This window comes from Lissotriton vulgaris, chromosome 4_1 (assembly GCF_964263255.1).
Source record: "Lissotriton vulgaris chromosome 4_1, aLisVul1.2, whole genome shotgun sequence".
Taxonomy (NCBI): Eukaryota; Metazoa; Chordata; class Amphibia; order Caudata; family Salamandridae; genus Lissotriton; species Lissotriton vulgaris.
Window position 1 is genome coordinate 1,115,992,084 of NC_141691.1, and position 19,548 is coordinate 1,116,011,631.

Here is a 19,548-nt window from a genome sequence, read left to right on the forward strand (position 1 = left end):
CCCCTGGTAGGCCTTGGATGCACCTATGCCCTGGGCACCTATAGTGCTCTGTACAGGGGCTGATAAGGTGACCCAAGCCAATCTAGTCATGCACCTAGGGTACATGGAATCCATTTTACAGAGAAAGCAGATATCCTGGGGCCCTGATTAGCAGGGAACCAGGCCAACTAAGTAAAAAACCAGCTAAACACAAGGCAAAAAATCTGGGGTAACCATAGTCAGATAGCCACCTTCCCACACAACCCCCCAAACGAAAGGAGATAAGGCTATCCTTGGCCAGGTAAGCCTATATTGCCTGAGTGGCCATATAAGGAAGTACCTGCACTAGCACGGGTACCCCCTGTCTCATGGTCAACTAAGCAGTCCCTCACCCTTGGGGTATTAGAGGGTCTCCACCATAGGGAATCAGTACCTTGGGTGTGTTTATGCAAAGTTAAAGGCTGGTTTGGATATGGAGTATTGAAGTGAGGCTCCACTAATTTAGGGCTCAGCTTCCTCCAATTATCTTCCACCATGTGTGCCTTTCTTTCTTCAACTGAGTTGCACTGTGCTCTCAGGGTCAACCTCTGGCTACCTAAAGCTGGAGGCTGGGTCCCTCTGTTTGGCTTGCTGGAGGGACAGTTCAGGTTTGGGCCCTTTGGGTCCCAGGTTTGGCTGTGCCCAACAGAATCCATCTGTGGGAGGTCCCTAACTACTTTTAAGGGGGCTCCCTCAGGAGTTTTTAAAGTTTTCACCTTACTAGGGCTACTAGTTTTGGTGCCCCTAATCTGTTGATGGGGGTGCTTTATTTGACAGGGGGCCCTCTGGGTCTCACTATCCTTCTTGTCCTCTACAGCCCTGGGCTGACTAAGGAAAGGTAGAGAGGGGCAGGATATCTGCTCCAGACTGGGTCCCACCCGAGAAGGGTCCACTGCTATCAGAGGCTCTGTCAGGCCAGGCCTAACAACCTCTGGGGCAGTTCCTTCATCAGGGGTAAGATCAGTTCCCTGAGGAGGCTGATCCTGTCCTAATGTCTGGTGAGGGGGAGATTTCTCTTCCTCCTCCATGCTCTCAGTTTGGGTGGAGTGATCCATCATTTCAGGCTTCACAACACACATATCTGTTTGAGTTTAGGCTGTGGCCATCACAGCCCCACCAACCTTTTCAGGAGGAGACTCAGTTTGGGTTTCTGCTGTTATCATAATAGCTTTGCTATTCTGTTTAGGAAGAGCTTCTGCTAAAGATGGGGCCGAGTCTTGCACAGCCCTACCAACCTTTTCAGGAAGGACATCTTGGGTTGGGGCTGTAGCCATTACAGCCCCACTAACCTTTCCATTGGCATTTACCATTCTAGAATGGGTTTCCTGTTGAACCTCAGCCCAGGCTGAGATTTCCAAATCATTTCCTAGTAGGCAGTCTACAGGCAAGTTTGGTGACACTGCCACTCTCTTTGGGCCAGTGACACCTCCCCAGCTGAGACTTACTACTGCCATGGGATGATTGGTTTGGATTCCATCAATGTTTGTTACCTGGTATGTGGCATCAGGTAAAAGTTGCTTAGAGGGGACTATACAGTCAGCCACCATGGTAATGCTAGCCCCTGTGTCTCTAAAGGCTTCAACTTTCAAACCATTGATGATGGGTTCTTGTCTATATTTGCTCAAGGTATTTGGGCAATCAGAGATGTTGGCAAACCCCATGCCAGTCTCATACACAAGATCATTTGGGGATGGGGACCTGGATAGGCCAGGGTCCACCGGTGCTCCAAAAGTAAACCCACCCAGATTCCTAGGGTGTGCTCCCACTTCCTGGGGGATTACTGCTGACAGTAACAGGAGGTGTTGGAGCTGGCTTTGGAGGTATATTTTCTTTATTGCCATTCTTTGGACAACAGCTGTCTTATTTCCAATGGCCAGTCTGTTTACAGACATGACAGTATGGCTTTTTCTGGGTAGATGAAGTGTCTTGGGACCCACCCCCATTCTTGGAGTTTTGGGGCCCTGGGGAAGTCTTTTCTTTACTTTTATCCCCACCCTTATCTTGAGGCTTGGTAGACTCCTTCTTCTGGTTACTGTCCTGATTCTTAGGCCTAATCCTGGTTCTGACCCATTTATCTGCCCTCTTTCCCAATTCTTGGGGAGAGGTCAAATCTGAGTCCACCAGGTGCTGGTGTAAGAGCTGGTTCTGACAATTACTTAGGATCTGCTCCCTCATAATCAAATTATACAATCATGTAAAGTCATGTACTTTGCTGCCATGTAGCCAACCCTCCAGAGCCTTAGTAGCACAATCTACAAAATCAGTCCAGTCCTGTGTCTGTGTCTTCTGGGTGTCTCTGAACTTTAACCTGTATTTTTCAGTGGTTAAGCCAAACCCATCTATTAGAGCACTCTTCAGGACTTTGTAGTTTTTAGCATCCTCATGTATGACAGTGAGGAGCTTATCCCTCCCTTTCTCAGAAAAGGAGTACCATAAGATTGCTGCCCACTGTTCCTCAGGAACCTGCTGTACCATGCAGGCTCTCTCAAGAGCAGTTATCCACTTGTGGATGTCATCCCCTTCTGTATAGGGGGGCACAATCTTTGTCAGGTTTCTAGTATTATATGACCTGTCTTTCTCTCTAGGTATATTGTTGCTGCCACCAGTGGCATCTAAGCCACACATTTTCTGTTCCCTTGTTAAAGCAAGTTTAGCTTGGGCCAGGGCTAACTCTTCCCTCTCTATCTGGAGTTCTACAGCTCTCATCCTGGCCTTATGCTCTCTTCTCTGGGGGGACGTCATTCCCCTTTGAGAGTTTCTGGAGACACTAGAAATGTGTGAATCCCCTGAGGGAGATCTCACCCTTCTATTGCCAGTGGGAACTAGGTTATAGGATCTGGGGAGGTGCTGGCCCTCTCCATTCCCATGTAGGTCTAAGTTGGCCTGGTTAAGCCTGCCAACTGCAACCTGATTACCCCTCTGATCCTTATCAGGCTCATCTACTTCTCAGCCATCCTCCTCCTCTTCCTCCTCTTCTTCTTCCTCAGGAGTTTTCTCATTCAGGGGTGTTCACTCCATCTCCTAAATCTAAGGGAGCTGCACTCGCCTTATCTAAGTCATCCTTTTCCAGGATGGCTATCAGGGAAGGAATGGTGGGGTTTCTACCCCTTTTTAGCCCCCTTGCAGTGCACAAGGCACTCAAGTCTTTGTGGCTAAGTTTGTCATAGCTGGAAGTTGCCTTGGTAGGGTCAACTGTCACAGGGGCAGAGCCTGAAGCTCTTCCTGTGTCAGACATGACTGCTAGTGAGGTGCAAGTGGTGCACTTAACTACACTAAGTGTTTTCCTACTGTTCCTTGCTAGTGAGTTGTAGTCAGGGTGTGCTAATCCCTTTAATCTACAACTACTAAGTTCAGTAGAACTGAAATATGCTAAGCTTTTGATGTATATGTACCTAAGGTACTTGATGTGATTTTTCAATTTGATAAAAAGATTGCAATGGTAAAGCAACAGCAAGCTCAAATCCGCACCGCTGCACACCAATGTGAGAAGTTGGCCTGATATATGATGTTTCCAATTCGGTAACCACCTTGTATCAGTCCAAACAATCCCTTATGGCGTCTGGTTGTAAGTCAACCTTATAGACAAGCTATCTTAATGGTAGCATAGACTAAGCAGCCTTAAAGGCTAAACTCAAGAGGTCGTGTTAAGCGAGCTGTTTTACCAATCACAATCCTGTAATATCAAATGAAAGGACACCACACAAGTATATATTATAAAAATATATGTGTTTATTTCTAAAATAATCCTCAGTACTCTTTATGAGCAAAGGGGCACAAGCGTTAAATCAAAAGCACAGTATAACATATGAAAGTTGCACAATTATGGATGAGGGCGGGTGGCCACTCAAACCATACGTTAAGAAAGTGGTATAAGAGATACCAATCGAACAGTGGTTATGCCTAAGGCCTAGGGAATCGCTGGGAGCAGTCGGGACAAGCAATGCTGAAGTCGGGAAAAGCCCGCGGGATTCGGGTGCAGTGCTGAAAGTACACGCATGCACCAATGCAAAGTCAATCGTGCGTAAAAGTTACACAAATAGAGTTTAAGGATACTTCAGCTGAACCTAGATGGACAAAACTTTAGACACAGACCCTAGAGGTATGTACCAGTGTGGGAACACCGGCGTTGCTGAGTTACCTCACCCACAGGAAGCGGGTGCATAGGGTCAAAGTGGCGTCGGGTTTCGTCACGCAGGTTGTTGGTGCTTGAAGCTGAAGATGCTGCAGGCGATGTGAAGGAGTAGTGTCCGGTGTGATCCAAGGGTGGATCAGAGTAGAAAAGTACCTCAAAGCAGAGCGGACAGAGTCTGGGTCACTCAGCAGTGACCAGGGTGGAACCAGGACGGAACAAGGCAATGTCGGGCGCAATCAGGTGGTTGTTGAGGAGATTCTCTACGCTGCCACATGGGCTCTGGGGCATCTGCGACGTCCAGGAGCGGGTCACAAGCTGTCCCATGCAGGCTCTCACCGCCGGTGCTGTCGGCTTTAAGATCGGAGCAAACAACACTTGGCAAGAGCAATCCACGCAGGACTGGAAGATTGCTTCTCACTCGGACCAGGAGGGTTAGAGAGGGGGCTCCTTTTCAGATGAGCTGGTGCAAGTGTGGAGCAACCAGAATCACAAGTCGGTTTTAGGTTTTCGCCGGCACAAGGGCCACAAGCCAGCTGGCAAGTGACCGGGCCAATGCTTCAAGCCAAAGAAAGCAGAAGGGCCCCACGCAACACTCGTCGAGTGTAGAGGGGTGAGATTTGAAGCAAGAGTGGCTCGGGGTTGCGGCTTCTCAAACGCCGGTGTACAGTTTCAAGGGTCACTTGTGGGCTGCACAGTCAGCGTTTTGTGGTCTTTTCAAGGTGGCGTGCCCCACGCTTCCGGTCGCCTCCACGGGTCTCAGCTCTGCAGGGACTGTGGATCGGGCTGTAAAAAGGCAGGCAAGCTTGATCTCGCCGATCTCTGTTGCTCGAGTTCCGGCGGGAACTGCAACAATGCAGATGTTGAGGTGCTGGATGGTGCCTGTTTGCACAGGGTGGTCACTCCTTGACCAAAAGGGAGATTCTTCAGTCTTCTACGTTGAGTAGGATGTCGAAGGGTCCAGAGTTTTGTTTCAAATGTTTCATCAGGGTAATCTGAGTGCGTTGGCAATGCTCCCATTCTTATACCAATCTAGGGGGCTGGATTACCTGCTAGGTCCCCTCCTATGGGTGGGACCCAGGAAGGGGGTGGATACACCCCTTTCCCTTTGATCCAGGCCGTGCTGGGACAGGGGCTGGTGTGCCCCAGAACCGGTTTGGCCGGATTATGCCAGGGGCAGCCTTGTGCGCCCCAGGCAGTGTCTGGTTTCTTTCAAACCTCCCTGCTACAATCCACTATCTCCTGTCTGGGGTGGTGTGACACCTCCCTGTGACAGGAAACCCTTTGTCCAGGCCTCCTTGGCTGAGTTTCGGTCAGCTGCAGGAGGTCAGACTCGTGTCTGTGGCAGAAGCATACATTTTGTGGTGCTGAGGCTCCTTTTAAAATCAACCGCGTTTTAGCAAAGTAACATGTCGTCTCCCTCTAGAGGGGTAGAATGCTACCCCCGTCGCCAGGATTGGCGAGGGGGTAGTATTCCAAATCGTATGACACCTTACACGACATGTTTTGATAAAGCCAAACCAAAGTTAACATATAACCGCGAGGATTATAATACACTTAATAGTATATGGTATGACATTATCCCGGAACAGCTTAGGGAATTGGTCCCGACAGCTGCAGACAGGCTCAGCTCATGCTAGAGCACCATCTCACATAAAACCAAGCACTCTGCCTCCTGGATTGTTAAGGCCTGCCATAGGAGTGACTGATAGGTATATATGTGTCCAGTGAGGTTTAGATATAGGCATACTATATCTAAGCAAGGGGTGATTACACCACCTTGCCCCAGCTGAGTGATCAGCCAGTTGTGTCAATTTTAGATAACCAGCCAGGGTGGCAAAAGATATGCTGCAGCCCCTGATAGGCCTTGGATGCACCTATGCCCTGGGCACCTATAGTGCTCTGTACAGGGGCTGATAAGGTGACCCAAGCCAATCTAGTTATGCACCTAGGGTACATGGAATCCATTTTACAGAGAGAGCAGATAGCCTGGGGCCCTGATTAGCAGGGAACCAGGCCAACTAAGTCGAAAACCAGCTAAACACAAGGCAAAAAATCTGGGGTAACCATAGTCAGGTAGCCACCTTCCTACATTCAGTGTTAGAGTTTATCAACATTTCGTCTATATATATGTATGAGAGTGGAATTTTTTGGAAAATTTATTTGATATAGTTATATCTTTAAAACCTGACTGTAAATACTAGGGCTTTCTGTGTACCCCTGAGGGGCACAACAAAATGTAAAAGAGTAACCAGTTAGACAGAACCCAAAAAGATACTGACTGTCTTCTGCAATAGGAATACTGAAGAAGGCATTCTTAAGATCTATAACTGTGAAATACTGTGCAGTAGAAGGGATCATGGTGAAGATGGTGTTCATATCTGGAACAACGGGGTACTGGGGAACAACTATTTTATTGATGGTCCGCAAATCAACTCCTAGGCGATATGTATCATTCCTTCCTTGTTGTCCCTTTTCAAGCACAGGCAGTATATGTCTGTTACAGGGGCTACCTATTGTTTCTTTAACTATGCCTGCATGGACTAGATCTGACACCACCTATTTTAGGCCCTCCTCTCCTTATTTTGAAATGTTATATTGAGGTATATGTGGTAGTTTAACATTCTCCTTTATTTTTAATATGAACAGGGTCTATAGCCATTTTGCCCACATCATTGTTGCCTTTTGCCCAAAGGTCTGTATTTATGGCAAATAATTCGGAAGGCAAAGAGTCTGGTTTCAAAAACATACATCTAGTATAATCAGTAGCACCCATAGTGACATAAAGCCCACCGGGAGTGCAAGAAATAGTAGCATGTAACCTTTTCAACATATCTAATCCAATTAGATTTTCACTGCATTCTGTTGTTAACACAGAAGGAGTGTCTACAGTAAAGGGACCAATAGTTGCTGACATAGGTGCAGAGATTAAGCTTTTTACAGGGATCTTAGAGAATCTCACAGAAGCATTATTATGCCCTGAAAGAGGAGTCCCCTGGACCAAATGGAGAGCTTCTCACGTTCTGGCGGCCCCAGTATCCAGTAGGAACTTCTGCGGCTGTTCATATATTGCTAAATCAACATTTTGCCCTGACTGTTCAACAGGTATTTTAATTCAACCAGTACTCTTCAGGTGGCGATTCTAACAGTAATCGTCTTCAAAATAGTCTTTGTGGTAGAATTGCTTGCTGTCAAAAATGTTTGCATTTCTGTTGTCTAGACCCATATGTCCTGACTATCTCTGCTGACCACGTCCTATCCCTTTGTGCACTGATTTACCTTTTCCATCGAACAATTGAGGACACTCAGACCTCCAATGGCTCTCCAGTTTACAGTAGGCACATTGGTTAGGTCCCAGTTTTCGACCAGTCGGTGGAGCTGAATAGCCCCGCCCCCTTCCCCTACTTCTTGCCATAGTGAACCCTGGGTGGGTAACTATCCTCCACCAGCAGAGATTACATAGTTTTGCCTACTGCACGTTCCGTTGTGAATGCGGAGTTCAGGGTAAACTACGACTGCATGGCGGAGCGTAGTTAGCCGGCCCCTCCACCCTCCCAATTTAATTAAAACTAAATAAAAGTCACTTACCTGCCCCTTGGCTGCTTCCTCCTTTACATCGCCGCTCTCCTGCCTTCTCCTCGCTGTCCTGCTTCACTGATGACCCTTAAGCTGTACATCTTGCGAGTGCGCATGCGCTCGCGCAAGACATACAATGTAGGGGTTATTAGTACTGCGGGACGGCGAGGAGGAGGCAGGAGAGCGGCGATGTAAAGGAGGAGGCAGGCGCGGGACAGGTAAGTACTTTTTAATTAATTTTAATTATTTTGGGAGGGGGGCACAGAGTGGAGCGTAGTTCCACAGAGTTGCTTTCCAACTCTGTGGAACTTTGCATAGAGGCTCTATACCTGCTCCGCCAGAGTTAACCATAGTGCGTCCCCTATCAGGAAATGCTTGTTGCAAGAGTGCCTTCGTCTTCAGGTCTTTTGTCTTTCTCTCTGCCTTTTCATTCTCATCTTTTTTCCACTTCTCATAATACTGGGCCATATGCAGGATCTCTGCAGGTGTCTTAACGGCCCAAGAACTTTCCAACTGGACTAACTTATCTTGTATCTCCTTCAACAAGCCTTCAACAAACCTATCCACAAACAATCTTTTCTCAGCTTCGGTCGCTACATCCTGGCCTCTAAAGTCAGTGAAAGCATTTTCGAATCTAGTAAATAGTCAGACACATCTTCATTTGGCTTTTGTTTAACTTATCCCAATTAATAGTCAGTGGAGGTATGATAGTCTGTAATTTTGTCAAAATCCGTCCTGGTAATTAAGCAGTATCTGCGTCTAGGGTGAACCAGCTGGTCTACATTTGTCTAACTGAACAAATTGTTACCATGTTTTCCCTAGCGTGACTGCACCATCGCTCGTTCTAATTGAGATCCATTTTTCAGTGGGAAATAAACTCTTGAAAAAAAATCCACTTCTCCTAGGGTCATTGTGGCCATGGAAATTGCCATTTTAAGTTCTTTAAAGAACCAAAATGTTTTTTTATCGTGGGTCAGGTAGGTCTCTTTTTATAGACATAACCTCCTCATGTTTCCAAGGGACATGAATAAATTGAGGTTTACTCTTCTTGTCTTCCTCATCTTCTGCAGCAGGGTTTCCCTGAAGGGGAGGCACCTGCCTCATAGGGAATTGCCTCACTTTCAAAGGGGAGGTTTTGGGTCACTCAACCTCCCGATAGTTGTTAAAACACCTTTCCTTATGCCATACACATTCACCCACAACCTGTTCTATAGTTTCTGGTGCATGAAGGCAGCTATTAGCGCGTTTCCATATTTCTCGAATACTTTCAGACAGAATTCTCTGTGCATGTGTAAGCCTTCCCAGACTCTTTCTATTCTAGCAGCCAATCAGTCTATAACATAATTTTAGGGATACCAAAGGTATGTATCTCACCATTTGCTTAATGTCCTTAACAGTGTAGATATCTGAATCCATCCAATTATTAGACATATCCCTTATTATATCCTTCACACCCTGAGGCAAGCCTGACCGCAACTGTGTATCCATACCTCAAACAACCTGTTTCTCCACTTTCCCTTGGAGTGCTGTGGAGGGTACTGCAGTCCCACCTTCAGCTCCCACTTCTGTCAGTGTTAGAACATCTGGGTATATTTGAGCAGGGGTAGTATCAATTCTGAGTGGGGTGCTGTGGCATTGGGCACATACAGCGGTGGGGCTACTGGAGTCTCCTTCAATACGTGTTCCATTACTTCATCATCTTGTGAATTCTCAGTGCACGGCTGGGAGACATACATTTTCTCAGTTCGATTTCTAAGCTCCCTATCATGACAGTCTATACCATCTCTTACAATGTTATAGTCATGTTCCCGAGCTTTCGCTGTTATAGTTTTCTTTTGCTCCTGATGAGACTTTTTAAATTTCTCCTGCCATCTACAATTTGCTTCATCTTGCCATTACTTCAGAATCTCAAACATAGCCTGTCGAGACTTCCTAGCAAATAAGCATTGCTCAGGTAATCTACTTTCTGTTGATCAAAACTACCATCTATGGGCAATTGCAACTTGACATTCTTGTTTGCATATTTGAACCACAAACAATTAAACAATACTGCATCATATCCTTTCTTTTTCATCATATCCCATGCTGGAGTTCCTTCCCTCAGAAACGGGGGACTTTCATCCAATCTCACACTCAGAACAACAGCATTTAGAAAAATGTCTACACAGTTTGCTAAAGCACAGTATTAAGTAATTACTTCTCCCGCCCGATTTCTGAACTGTTTCTCAATGCCCCTCAAATGTCTTTTACCAAAACCAATACTTAGGGGTCTTCATAAAACTAACAACATCAAATGTCGACTCAGAACAGTCTCATCTGATAATGTCTCCCAATTCTTCCCTCCGTCCGACCACCTGTTCTGAGACCAACACAGTTTTCTTTTGAAGCTCACTGGTTCAGGACCTCTTTCAGGATGACCCAGTGCCAAGGAGCCTCAGTTAAAAACTTCATATATCTGGTGTGAGAAACTAGTCTGTTCGTGTGGAGCCCCTGAATCCAGCCATCTCGGGTCATTGCTCCTCAGCCTCAGCCAGTCTCTGGACTCGTCTGATCGATCATCCGAAGAGGTGCCTGTTCGGGCGCCATTTGTGAAGACGAGAAATTATTAGTAATACAGCAAGCTCATATCATCTGGTTCAAAACCACTTGGTCCACTCGTAGACAAATAACCAGGTAGTCAAAAGGAAAGTATAACAAGTAATATTTATTATACACTCGAGCCGGCACAGGTCCCCACAGCCACCCAAGAAGCGTGAACAGAAGCAAGCTGACGTACAGCATCTGAGGGCTACATTTAGAGTAGTGAACAAACAGGAAAGTGATAACAGACCAATTACAACCAGTTTTCTCTAGGTAGCTTTAGGCTCAGACATGTCTTACAGAAATCTACAGATGCGGCAAACATGTTTTTATCAGTAACAGACAGTATAGCCTTGAAAAGGGCAGAGCACTATCTAGACTAAGGCGCAGCTGGGTTGTCTCACATGAGACACATGATTTATAAGAAACCTTAAGACATAACTTTAGTTTAGCCAAGGACAGCAAGCCAGTAAGCAACAAAATACATAAAACAGATGTGAGTTAAAAACGTGGCATACAAAATGGAGGTAGGAATTTGGTGTAGACCATGCACACCCGAAGAATTCTGATAAAACCCATGATAAATGTGGCTATTTTGATCTGTGTGCTGTACCTCTCTTAGTGTTTACCTCTCACCATAATTGCAAGAAAAACTGGGGCCAGCAGCCAATGGCTACCTGGACAGAGGTGCACATTACATAAAGGATATATAACTATTTAGCACAAATTAGCTAATGAAATGATTTGACATTTCTCACATCATTTTTAATACAAATCTGAGTGATTTTAATAAAGAAATATTGCTTTAATCCAAAATATTACATAACACTTGTCCAAATGTCAACATTGTTATATAACAAACAACTGATTTTTCATGTCATTTAAACAAACATAATTGAAATAACACCCTAATTCATTTTGGTACTGATGTCCCTTCATCAGGGGAACATCTGAAAACAAAAACAATTATTTACATGTACAACCATGGATCGACCACCCATTCAAATGATCTTTTATTGAATTATACCTAAAAAATCTGAAGACACTATCTTCCTTGTGTTGAGTGTTTTAAAGTAATTAGACATTATAAATCACAGTCCACCATGTCCAGTGTTTGTGTATTAGTGTGGTTCTAATCCCCTGGCATTCTATAAAATACTCACATGATACGAAAGCTAGTTATACTAGCATGTATTCCAAATATTCAAAACGAACCAGTAATGCAACCAATTACTGAAAAGTAAGAATGAAACAAATATGTAGTTAACCAATCAGAGAAACAACTATTAATGGACACATTCGTTAGAGCAGTGCAACATACCTTCGAATCTTGTTGAAACCGAGATTTGACTCTCTGGCAAAAAAATGAATAATAAACCAACCATTACCAATGTTGATCAAGTTAGAAATGAAAAACCCATTGTGCTAGTAAACCAGTACTCCTACCATGTACGAGGACACCGATCAGAAGGAGCCCTTTCCTCCCAAAAAGAATCAATAACCAGAAAATACTTAACTATCTCCATGTACTCTGAACCAATTCAGTATGACAACAAAAGAAATATAAACACCCTAACTTACCATGATGCAGCTACACTCCAGTGTCACTGAACCAAGCGCACTTGATTCTGTTGAGACGCAGACTCGATACTAATCATCACCATGCTATCATGTGACAAAGTCACATGATAGAAATTACCTTAGCGCATTAACTCGGAAATACAACATAATCTTAAAGCCGATCAGACCAGTGCCAGGTCCTCCCAGTTTATGTTACTGGGCGCTGGTCACATACATAGATGAAAGATCCATAGGGGGTCTGGAGGGGCCGCCAGCCGCCGAGCAGATCATCTTTTTACTGTTTTTAAAATTCAGAGCAAATACTAGGCAACTCTTTAATTCTGTATTTTACTGTTTATGTTTATTTGTTTTTTAATGAAATTTTATGTAAGAAATATTTTATGGCTCCTTTTGAGTCGAATAAAGTATATATTGATTGACTGACCCCTTCAGTGTCCAACACATTGTGGTTTAGATTGGAGTTGGAATAGTAAATCGGATCCCCAAATCATACAACACTGTCCCCAAAAAGGTTTACATTGGAGTGGGAATAGCAATTTTGACCAATTTATTGTCCAACACCTTCTCTAAAGTGGTTTAGATTGGAATACTAAATCTGACACCTTCAATGTCCAAAAACCTTCCCCGGAATTGTTTATATTGGAGCTGGAGTAGTAAATGTAACTCTTAAATTTTCACCACTTTTTTCAAGTGTAGTATAGTCTGGTGTGGGAATAGTATGTATTATCCTTGTAATGTCCAATTTGTTCCCAAAACATTTTTTATAGTAGTGGGTGTACTATATTTTAATAATTTGATATGTCATGTATGTATTCTAGAGAGGGAGAAGACAAACACATACGTATTTAATGAGTTATTGTGTTTCTAGTGTTGGTTGATTTGTAGTGTTTTTGTGTTTTGAATTATTAATAATATACATGTACAGCTTAACATATATTTATTTATAGATTGCTAGATGATTTACCACACATAAATGTATGTACTTTCTTTTTTACATTTAATTTACAATCAATAAGAAAAAACATTGTTTTACATACTTTTGTTGTAGAATACATTTTACATATGTTTTATGTTAATACATGTTGGTAGGTAATTGTTCATATAATGTAAAGATCTATAATTCACATGGTAACATGTAGCTTCATACACATCACATTTCTTAACAGAAACATTTTCTTAAAATGATTAAACATTTTTATAACAACATATTTTTTCAATATATCTGTTAGTTAGTAAGTACTGTTACTTGATTATAAGAATTTTACAGTATTTAATAGATATTTGACAGATAGTTTTGTATATGTTTATTATATATATAAACATTTGTAAAACAAATTACACACATTTTTCAGCATATATTTTACATTTTTTATTTTAAAAAATGTGTTTCCATTCATTCATTTCTGGTACAAGAGTCTTATTTTTTCACTTTTGTTTAGCAGTAATTTTTTATTGCCCCCGATGTTTTTAACTCTATTAACATCATTGGTTGTTGGTTTCAATTCCTGCAGGTTGCAGTTGCCTGCTGCTGGTTTACGACTAAGGTAAATCCACTTTTAAGTTATTATTTGGGTTTTTTTGGGTAGGGGAATGTGGGTAGGGATAGTCAGTGTAGTGGCTTGTTGTGGAAGTGTAGTTTTGTATAAGGTTGTGTTTTGTAGTTATGTAGTAAGTTAAGGTGGGCCTTGGAATAGTGCTTGGAGTTTGTTTACTTTATACACTTACTTTTATAATGGGAGTAGAGTTTGTGAATGTATTTTAAGTGTTTTGTAGGATGGAAGAACAATTATTCTGAGGTTATGCCACTGCTCCAGAAATGCACTACAACCACCTTAGTCATGAATTCACAGGAGTACAATATGCTTATTACCAGCTGAAAAACTTTGTGAAAGAGATCAGGCAAAGGTGACCCTTGTTTCCTGATATGGCTGGACCTCTCAGGCTCGTTTGACACTGTTGATTATCTTACCCGCATCTGCACACTTATGTTTTAAATGGGATTCACCAGCAAGGTACTTCACTGCTTCTCCTTCTACCTAATCAAACTAAACCAGGTCACATGGGCATCTCCAGGTTCTGGAAGAACTCCCTCACTTACGGACTCCTCTAGGGTTCTTTCCTGTCACCGTCATTGTCAACCTCCAAATGCAGCACTTAGGGGCTCACCTATCACAGTGTCAACATTCACCAACTCTACTTGAAAGCCTCCTTACCCTTAGACATCTAATACCTCAAACTATGCTTGCACCTCATACAGACTTGGGTGTCTAGTGTCTAGTGAAAGCTCAACTCAACCAACAATGAATTCCTATTATTCACCACGAAAAACAAGCAACAACTAATTAAAACTTGGCTTATGTGAGATGGTGCTGAAAAAACGTCCGCGGCAATGTCAAAAATGCATGTTGTGTGTTTCACAGCACAACATGACAAGCACCGCGCGGTGCATGCCATGTTGTACTGTGAAACGCAGGGGGGTACCATAGTACCCCCATGTGCACCTCCCACCCCTCCTTCACCCTGGAGGCCAACAATGGGCCCCCAAAGCAAAGCCTGTATGCCTTTCCGTGGCGGCATTGACGCCACAGAAAGGCATCTGCATCCGGCCATCCTAATATGGCTGGCGGTGACTGATAGACACCGCAACCATATTAGACCTTTTCTGCCGCGGTTGAAAGGCGACCGCGGCGGAAAAGCGGCGGACGGTCTTCCCCTCCGCCACGGTCCCCCCCGCCATTGTAATATGGCGGGGGAAAATAGGTGGCGGACGGGCAAGGATGGTAGCCAGATCTCCACTGCCTGCATGTGAGGTGGCGATCCGTCCGCCATCCTAATTGACCCCTTAGTTTGTTTATTCTGATTCACCTTTCCTAACCCCTGCCAGCTGCTTATCGGATCACTGAAATTATATCGACCTCAAAAATATCGAGTTGCCATAATATCGTTGATAAAATATCGATGGACAAAATATCGACTGGCTATCTTTAAACAGGTAAGTACTAAAATATCGACTCTAAAATATCGAGTTACTAAAATATAGACTGTAAAAATATCGTTTTTTTTAAATGTCTTTAAATTAAGTTAAAACTAATGTAGTAATAAATATATTTATTATAAACTTACTTAAAATTATTAAATTAATGTTATATTAATAAATATTTATTGTAAATTAAAAAAATATATTAAAAAATAATACATATATATTTATATAATTTTTTTAAATTAAATAAACATATATAATAATTTTACCGTAGCATAGCAAAATAGTTAAAATTTATTGTAACAACTGTAGTGAATTCTACAATAGCTAAAGCGTTGGATAGCGTAGGGGTAAAATTTACTATTCCCACTCCAGTGGGTGCAACAGTAGGGAAAGCGTTTGATAGCGTAGGGGTAAAATTTACTATTCCCACTCCAGTGGGTGCAACAGTAGGGAAAGCGCTGGATAGCTTAGGGGTAAAAATTACTATTCCCACTCCAGTGGGTGCAACAGTAGGGAAAGCGTTGGATAGCGTAGGGGTTACAATTACCATTCCCACTCCAGTGGGTGCTACAGTAGGGAAAGCGTTGGATAGCGTAGGGGTTAAAATTACTATTCCCACTCCAGTGGGTGCTACAGTAGGGAAAGCGTTGGATAGCGTAGGGGTTAAAATTACTATTCCCACTCCAGTGGGTGCAACAGTAGGGAAAGCTCTGGATAGCGTAGGGGTAAAGATTACTATTCCCACTCCAGTGGGTGCAACAGTAGGGAAAGCGTTGGATATCGTAGGGGTTAAAATTACTATTCCCACTCCAGTGGGTGCAACAGTAGGGAAAGCGTTGGATAGCGTAGGGGTAAAGATTACTATTCCCACTCCAGTGGGTGCAACAGTAGGGAAAGTGTTGGATAGCGTAGGGGTTAAAATTACTATTCCCACTCCAGTGGGTGCTACAGTAGGGAAAGCATTGGATAGCGTAGGGGTTAAAATTACTATTCCCACTCCAGTGGGTGCAACAGTAGGGAAAGCGTTGGATAGCGTAGGGGTTAAAATTACTATTTCCACTCCAGTGAGTGCAACAGTATAAAAAGGCAAAACTTCATAATTAATTATAATTTATAGAAAAATTATTACCAAGTAAATTAAATTTCCTATACCAATTACTTTTATTTACCAATTATTTTTAATTTCATGGACAATTATTAATTAAATAAACAATGTAATTAATTAACTTAATTAATTAATTATTGATTTACTTCCCACCCTATTCCCCTATAAACCCACAACCCGCTACTGAAACTAATTTACTATAAATTAATTATTTATCAATTAATCAATTATTATTATTACCAATTATTTACCTATTATTAATTATTTTACAATTAATAATAATTTACATAATTAATTAATTATATTTAAATTACTTTCCACCCTATTCACCTATAAACCCACTACCCGCTACTGATACTAATTTACTATAAATTAATTATTTATCAATTAATCAATTATTAATAATTACCAATTATTTTTTAATTAATTACCAATTATTAATTATTTGACAAGTATTATTAATAATTACATAATTAATTAATTATATTTAAATTACTTCCCACCCTATTCCTCTATAAACCCACTACCGGCTACAGATTTATATTACACAATTATTAAAAATTAGTAAAAACTTACTTTATTTTCCATTTTCTTTTGTCTATATTCTATCTAGTCGATATTATGTCTAGTCTATATTTTTGATTCGATATTTTGGCTATTAATATCGATTTAACTCGATATTTTTGTAGTCGATATTATGTCTGGTCGATATTTTGTCTAGTCTATATTTTTTCGTCGATATTATGTCCAGTCTATATTTTGGATTCGATATTATGTCTGTTTACCCTGCTTATCACATCAGGCTGCGACTCAAAGTTTGACTAATGGAGTAGGTAAGAGAATGTGTTACTATTAGTTTTTCTTTTTAAAATCTGCCTAGGCCCAGCAGGACACATACATTGTGAGTGCTTTATTTAAACAGTTTACCTCATTATCATGGCAGATGCAAGAAAACAATAAGACAATACAAAATGCCCAGATAACACTGGTGATTAATGATCCTGCTGTAGAGCAATCATTTGTCTGTTAGTAGATTTTCAATGTTGATGAACTGTATTTTATGTGGAAGCTCAGTGGGTTAATGCCTTTGTCACGAAGATCCTTGTGTTGCTTGCAGTTCAGAAGTTACAATACTAACATAGGACAGTGACCAATGTACTGTCATCAAAGAGCTGCATACAAACCTGAATGGTATAGTTAGAACTTCGCTTTTTTTGTTTTGTGATATAGTTAGAACTTCCTCAGTCTTTCATTATTCTAATGTTGCTAAAATGAGTATGTTTGGGCATATATATATTTTAATCAGTAATGCCAACTCCCAACCACTGGAGTACTCTTTAAATCCTGAGTTTGTGCTTCTCCAGACCAAACCCTCTTAAAATATACTGCCCACATGTATGGATGACGTGATTCATACACCTTGTAATCCTCATTGGTTTATGTGACATTCCCTGTAGACTGATTTACATACTTCTATGATTTGTTGTCTCTGTATAATGTGTGCTTGGTGTAAAGTACTGACAAACACTACACTGATATGAGTAGCGCTATACAACAAATGAAATGCATTTGAGAGAGGGGCTACGTAAAGATGAGGGGCACTGTTGGAGGGTGGCAGTGAGGGTATCCGAGGAGGAGGTCAATAGGGGGAGGGGCACTGGAGCGATGAGAAGCAGTGTTGGAGGGTGGTAGTGAGGGAGTCTGAGGAGGGGTCATGAGGGGGAGGGGCTACAGAGAGATGAGGGGCACTAGTGGAGGGTGGCAGTGAGGGAATCCGAGGGGGAGGTCCTGAGGGGGAGGGGCTATGGAGAGATGTGGGGCACTTGTGGCGGGTGGCAGTGAGGGAATCCGAGGAGGAGGTCAATAGGGGGGGGCATGTAGGGAAGAGGGGCACTGGTGGAAGGTGGTAGTAAAGGTATTTACGAAGAAAGAGGTTATTGGTGCGGCTCCAAAAAAGACTTTCGCATCAGCGCTAAAGCCGCCCTGTCATGGCCTTTCTGTTTTTTGTTTATTTAATTAGCAGTCAGGTCATAATGGCTACTGTGGAACATACTTTAAAGTGCATGCTAATTATAGTTACTGCTATATTCAATGTTTTAAGTTTGAAGGTGATTTTACTAATGTTTTTACCGGGAAAAATGAAAGTGGAGCCCGATGGTGCTTGATATGGGGCTGGGGCCCAAGGTCAGCTGTGGGATAAGGTGCACTGGAGAGGAGTAGTGGATAATTAAGCCTGTAAAGGAGTGCGTTACAGAGTCCGGGGTCAGGTGGAGGTCTTAAGGAAGAGGGATTCTCCCTGAAGGCTCGCACAGAGGGAGCCCGAGAAGTGTCACTTGCCTAAAACTCCCACTTTCAGAAACCTCCTCTTCCCATCAAAGGAACATTACATGGAAAAACTCTTTTTGAGAGTGATAATATTTAGAAAGAGATGTGGACAAGAGTGCGTTTTACTGGGCCTTGTAAGACTAAGAAGAGATCAAGGAGGGCCTTGAAGCCGGCCTGCCTAAGCATATATGCAACAAATCTTGCCAGCAGTGGCCCACCCAAATGCACCCTTGGCCCAACCAAATAAAAACTCCTGGAGCCGGGCCTGATGGGCAAGAGGGGGTAATACAGAGGGGGGGAAAGAAGCACTCTTGGGAGGCAGCAGGAAAACACCTGCACTCTCATGAAGTGCTAAACCAGAAGAAAATTAGTGCTTGAAAACACAAGCAGTGTAAGGACACAGTAATACATCCAAGTTCCAGGGAAAGGTTGAACACAAGAGGAGAAACAAAAGGTACAGGTGTTACTGCCCACAAACGTTACTGCATAAGAACCAAGCAAGAGCAACACTGAAGCCAACCAGTGAGAAGCAATGAGTGGGATGTTAGCCCACTCTACGCTAACAATGGGTATCACAACAGACAGGGCATGCGCTGTCTAGTAGACATGATCTAAAAACATTCAGAAATACATACTAACAAATCTCCTTAAGGTAATACTTATATAGGGGACTGATAAGATAATATTAGTTTATTTGTCAATTAAATCCATAAACATGATTCAAACATACAATTTAGAAGATTTAAAAAATGCATACAAGAAGACTAAAAAATGTTTCATACATCTACTTCAGCCATTGAACATGTTCTCGCTGGTCATTCACATTTTTTTACTTTCCTTTCTAAATATATAAGTAAAGATGCCAAAGACAGATATTAAATGGATCAAAATGGCTGATTAGGGTCTGGTCTTTTCCCTTAAGGGTAAAGTGAAAAATTGTCAAACGGGTGGCTGGAATTCAAATAAGTAAATCACTATAGATAATTAAGGTGCTTATATGCAGAACTAAAGCGGGAATACGTACGGTGCTAAATGGACCATGGTTTCCCCCCCCCTGAAAGAACAGGTGTGAGTCTGCCTACTCATTTGAGGTTTACCTTAATAACTACGGATTTGTCACATCCTAAAATTGGAAACCTCCCCCCTCCAGATTACTCAGCACTCAACATATATGCTAATCGTTTTTTTTGAAAGTGTAAAATAAAACTGGGTTAGTTTTATGTTCAACATTGTGTTACTTGGGTCCATAGA

The 19,548-nt window shown here is 42.4% G+C and overlaps 1 pseudogene; it reads right to left on the reverse strand.

Annotated features, from left to right (window-relative positions):
• Positions 1–266: 266 nt before the first annotated feature.
• Positions 267–2,193, reverse strand: LOC147722956 (uncharacterized; annotated as a pseudogene).
• Between the last annotated feature and the right edge of the window lie 17,355 nt (positions 2,194–19,548).